Raw genomic sequence first — 6,159 nt, 5'->3', positions numbered from 1 at the left:
TTTATCATATCAGGGACTGACTGGAACAAAATAGACTGAATTTTTACAAAAAAAAAAACAGCCTTTAATTAACCACAATCAAATTTTTAGTAGAATGCATTTCAAGCATCTCTGTATGGATGTATTAGGCTGATGTGGGGCCTTTGTGTCTGAAATATGCTGATGAGAAGTTTGAAATGCATTCTAATAAAAATTTGATTGCGGTTAATTAAAAACTATTATTTTGGAAAAAATTTAGTTTATTTTGCTCCAGTCATCTCTGATATGATGAATACGGCAATAATAAATAAAAGGGTTTTTTCGGCTAATTAATTTAATCTTAATAATAGGTTGTTAGAGTTGCAGAACATAAAACCATGGGGAGAAAAGAAAAAAATTGATGGTAATTTTAGATACAACTTAATCAACTTGAATTTGATTTTATATTTAGTCACATTTTATCTTTACATAACACAGTTTATGTTATTAGAAATGTAAAGTCTCAAATGAAGATACGTACTGTGCTAAAATGCATTTCGGGCAGTAAAAATAAATCGAACGTTGCTAATTAATACATCCACAGTTAGCAAGTAAACAACCTTTGAGTCACAACAACATCTGGACACTACGTTAGCAAGTTTCTCTTCTTGTTTAAATAAAAGAAAACAAATAAATAAACAAATCATATTTTCGGTATTAATACTCGATAATTAAGAATATCGGTATGCTCGTTTCGATATTGCATCTCTAGTTATGCAGATGTAATGCACATCTTATCTCTATAAACGAGAATACTTAATTTAATAAATCCTCCAACACCTGATGCCGAGAAACGTTTTATTAAGGAAACATTAACGTTTTCGACAGAGATGAAACGAATTTCTAACGTCTAAAGATTTGTTGTAATTTGTCTTTTCATGATGACTAGATGTTTACTTTTCTCAGCTCGTGTTAGGACCAAGTCATTGTTATTCACCATTGTTTTGCGTGGTTCAGCTGTTTCATTTGAACGGTCTACGAGTATGGTCTTTGAGAACAATCTTCGATCTGAAGAAATCCCTTTCTAAATCATTGAATTCTAAGATTCCTCTTTCTAATGTCTATTTAAAGAATCAGTATTCCAAAGGAGTGTGCTTCATTGAAAGAAAAATTAAAAAGGATTGTCTATGTAAGTCCATCAGATTGACAAAAAACAAAGTTTGGAATGTTACAAGAACTCATTGCATTAGAAAATGAAATATACATGAATGATCCAGGAAGACTTAATGAAATTCATAAAAAAGTGGTCAGATTATTGACGAACAGAGTATACAGAGGTTTAAGAGAAAGATATATCAGAAGAATGACATGGATCATGACATAACAAGTATCAAAATAATAAGAACATAAACCATTTGCTTTATGGGATCAAGTAGACATTCCAACAGAAATCAATGAAACTGTCAAAAAGGGCCTAACTTCGTTCCGGAAGACGGAAACTTATGTCAAATTTCAATGGCGGAACTGAAAAGAGGAATCTTAGAATTCGATGATTTAGAAAGAAATTTCTTCAGATGGAAGATTGTTCTCAAAGACTATACCCGTAGAACAAAAAACATTGAAATGAAACGGCCGAAGCACGCAAAACAATGGTGAATAACAATGACTTGGTCATAACACGAACTGACAAAAGTAAACAGCTAGTCATCATGAAAAGACAAATTACAACAAATCTTTAGACGTTAGAAATTCGTTTTATCTGGGTCGAAAACGTTAATGTTTATTTAATAAAACGTTTTTCGGCATGAANTTCTTTTACATTTCTTCTACAAAATACCATTCTAATATCGGTTTTTCTGAGACGTGGATGTTCAAAATGAAACAAGATAATATTCATGTTCTAAATATAACCTAATTATATAAGAGTATCTAAAGAAAAACGATTAATGTAGATATAAATCTTTAAAAGTAAACGAAGGATTGTTGGTTTCATTTAAGAGTTGGTTTTAATACTTTAAATTTTTTCTCGTACAACTATTTATACAAAGATAGTTCTAATACTATATGTAATTATCAACCAATAGATAAAACATGTAAATAAGAAGAAGCTAATGATGATTAAAAAGTCGGTTTATGAGTTGGTTAATCGTGGTTGTTATAGATATATGCTCAAATATTAATAATTTTGTTTCTAAAGAAGCTCAAGAATTATGTGATAATTATAACCTCCGTGTATTAGATAAAGTAACAAACGAAAAGAATAAGTATAACCTTTTTAACAGAACAAAGGTGGCGGCTATATACAATTTGTACAATTATTTTTAGGATTTATTGTATTGGAATGGGATATGTTATGTACTGTTTAACTCGTTCTACGTATTATCCTATTGCAGCAGAGTTAATACTCGATACTTAAGAATAGCGGTACGCTCGTTTCGATATTGCATCTCTAGTTATGCAGATGTAATCCACACCTTATCTCTATAGACTAGAATACTTAATAAATCCTCCAACACCTGATGCCGAGAAACGTTTTATTAAAGAAACATTAACGTTTTCAACCCAGATGAAACGAATTTCTAACGTCTAAAGATTTCTTGTAATTTGTCTTTTCATGATGACTAAGTGTTTACTTTTGTCAGTTCCTGTTCGGACCAAGTCATTGTTATTTACCATTGTTTTGCGTGGTTCAGCTGTTTCATTTCAATGGTCTACGAATATGGTCTTTGAGAACAATCTTTCATTTGAAGAAATCCCTTTCTAAATCATTGAATTCTGAGATTCCTCTTTCCGATGTCCATTTATAGAATTAGTATTCCAAAGGTGTGCACTTCATTGAAAGAAAAATTAAAAAGGATTGTCTACGTAAGTCCATCAGATTGACAAAAAATAGAAAGTTTGGAATGTTACAAGAACTCATTGCATTAGAAAATGAAATATACATTAATGATCCAGGAAGACTTAATGAAATTAACGAAAGAGTGATCAGATTATTGACGAACAGAGTATACAGAGGTTTAAAGGAAAGATATGTCAGAAGAATGACATGGATCATGACAAAACAAGTATCAAAAGAATAAGAACATAAACCCTTCACCATTTGCTTTATGGAATCAAGTAGTCATTCCAACCGAAATCAAGGAAACTCTCAAAAAGGGCCTAACTTCGTTCCGGAACACGAAAACTTATGGCAAATTTCAATGGCGGAACTGAAAAGAGGAATCTTAGAATTCAATGATTTAGAAAGGGATTTCTTCAGATGGAAGATTGTTCTCAAAGACCATACCCGTAGACCACTAAAATGAAGCAGCTGAACCACGCAAAACAATGGTGAATAACAATGACTTGGTCATAACACGAACTGACAAAAGTAAACATCTAGTCATCATGAAAAGACAAATTACAACAAATCTTTAGACGTTAGAAATTCGTTTTATCTGGGTCGAAAACGTTAATGTTTCTTTAATAAAACGTTTCTCAGCATCAGGTGATGGACGATTTATTAAGTATTCTCGTCAATAGAGATAAGGTGTGGATTATATCTGCATAACTAGAGATGCAATATCGAAACGAGCGTACCGATATTCTTAAGTATCGAGTATTAATACCGAAAATATGATTTGTTTATCTATTTGTTTTCTTTTATTTAAACAAGAAGAGAAACTTTCTAAGTGTCCAGATGTTATGGTGACTCAAAGGTTGTTTACATGCTAACTGTAGATGTATTAATTAATTAGCAACGTTCGATTTATTTTTACTGCCAGAAATGCATTTTAGTACATCTGTAAAAATAAATTAAAGTTGCTAATTAAAATTTTTTAATTGAAACCATTCAGATATATAACAATATTTTTCTACATTAAATAAATTAAATTTTCATTAAACATTAAAATAATTTTTGTTTGAACTACTATATAATAATTCATTTTTTTTCAATTCAAATAGACTTTATTGTAATATGGTAGAACCTGTGATAGAGGGTGCACAGTACATTCTATAAACACCTTGATGTTACAATCATTTTATAATTTTCAAAACAAGTTAATCCGTACGTGACAAACCGTTTTTACTGCTCTTGATAGTGGTAATTAAATTAATATGAGATGTCTTAATTACATAAATTGTTTTTAGTTATATACTTTGCTGTGTAAAAGATATGCACACTCTTTTCGTTTGTCAATGTGTCTAATTCGCGGGGGTCACTGCTATCATAGTTAACTCTGCTGCAATAGTATAATACGTAGAACGAGTTAAACAGTACATAACATATCCCATTCCAATACAATAAATCCTAAAAATAATTATACAAATTGTATATAGCCATGACCTTTGTTGTGTGAAAAAGGTCATACATACTCTTTTCGTTTGTTACTTTATCTAATACACGGAAGTTATAATTATCACATAATTCTTGAGCTTCTTTAAAAACAAAATTATTAATATTTGAGCATACAGGTATATTGTTACATCTATAACAATCACGATTAACCAACTCATAAATCGACTTTTTTATCATCATTAGCTCCTTCTTATTCACATGTTTTATCTATTGATTGATAATTACATATAGTATTAGAACTATCTTTGTATAAATAGTTGTACGAGAAAAAATTTAAAGTATTAAAACCAACTCTTAAATGAAACCAACAATCCTTCGTTTACTTTTAAAGATTTATATCTACATTAATAATTTTCCTTTAGATACTCTTATATAATTAATATTCATGTTCTAAATATAACCTATTTTGTTTCATTTCGAACATCCACGTCTCAGAAAAACCGATAATAGAACGGTATTTTATAGAAGAAATGTAAAAGAATTTGTACAGTTTTTCCAGTAATCCCCGAATATTCCAACATCTTATCAATTCGTTTATCGTTAATTCTGTAGTAGTTATTGATTATTTCTTAAAAAACCAGTTAATTTAATCACTTTATCCAGACTAATAATCATAAGTCATCCTTTATATAGTAGTGTTTTCTTAACAATATTTTATTTCCTTTTAATTTTTATTGTTTAATTATTGGTTGGAGTTTCTGCTTCCTCAACCTTCATCTCTTACACAAGTCTGCTGTAAATATTTGTTTTTTTTCATTTCTTCTTTGTCTAAGCTAACTTTTTTTTTCAAAACTCTTAAACTTAAATTTCTAGTAGTGAGAGTCGACTGAAATTTTCACCGTTGTTTTATTTTTAGTCAAAAAATTAAGCTCTCAAACTATCTGGGCTATTTTATATTCCTAATTTTTCCTTTATAAACTGATTAACTTTCCCCAAATAATCCAACGAAATAAGCGGAAAAGGTTGAAGTTTACGTTGATAGTCCCAATGGCAACGTTTAGGTTGATTAGGTTAGGTTAATTACATTTTTAGTAGACGGAAAAAAGGTGTACAAAAAAAAAAAAAAAAAAATAGAAACGTCTAATAAAAATGTAGTTAACTTAACATAATCAACCTAAGCGCGGCCATTGGGACTACCGAGATAAACTTTACCATTTCCGCTTATTTCGTTGAATTATTACAACAAATGTTTAGACGTTAGAAATTCGTTGCATCTGGGTCGAAAACGTTACTGTTTCTTCAATAAAACGTTTCTGGGCATCGGGTGTTGGACGAATTATTAAATATTTAAAGAGCCGAGTAAGATACTTGGTTAAAAAGATTACTTTTATTTAAATTTCCGTTATGAAGAAATTAATAATAAAAAAATAGAAATTAAAATATAAAAATAAGTTTAACTATAAAAGTATAATAATCAATTTAAACTAATTGTTTTTTATTAAAAATTTCTAATAAAAACAATTTGTAATTTATTAAAACGTTGTTTTTAATAATTTTTCTATCAAAAACACATTTATCNATAATAATAAAAAATAAACTTATTTTTATATTTTAATTTCTAATTATAACAGTTTAATAATCAATTTAAACTAACTGTTTTTTTTATTAAAAACAATATGTAATTTATTAAAAAGTTGTTTCTATCAAAAACACATTTATCATCATTTTAAAAATTTGTATGTAAAGTCTGTGAAGAATATCAATTTTTTAAAATTTCATCTAGTAATATTCTCGACTGCGTTCGCTATATACAGTTTAGATGCGATTAGGTTAGAGAAACTATGTATTTTAGCCTAAAGAGGGCGATGGGCATTGTCCACTATCACGTGATCAGCTACTATTCGGTTAGCGTAAGAATGAAT

Source organism: Centruroides sculpturatus, unplaced genomic scaffold (assembly GCF_000671375.1).
Source record: "Centruroides sculpturatus isolate CEXI.00-Female unplaced genomic scaffold, Cexi_2.0 scaffold30, whole genome shotgun sequence".
NCBI classification, from domain to species: domain Eukaryota; kingdom Metazoa; phylum Arthropoda; class Arachnida; order Scorpiones; family Buthidae; genus Centruroides; species Centruroides sculpturatus.
The sequence above is the reverse complement of the archived record's forward strand: the minus strand, read 5'-3'. Positions refer to the sequence as shown.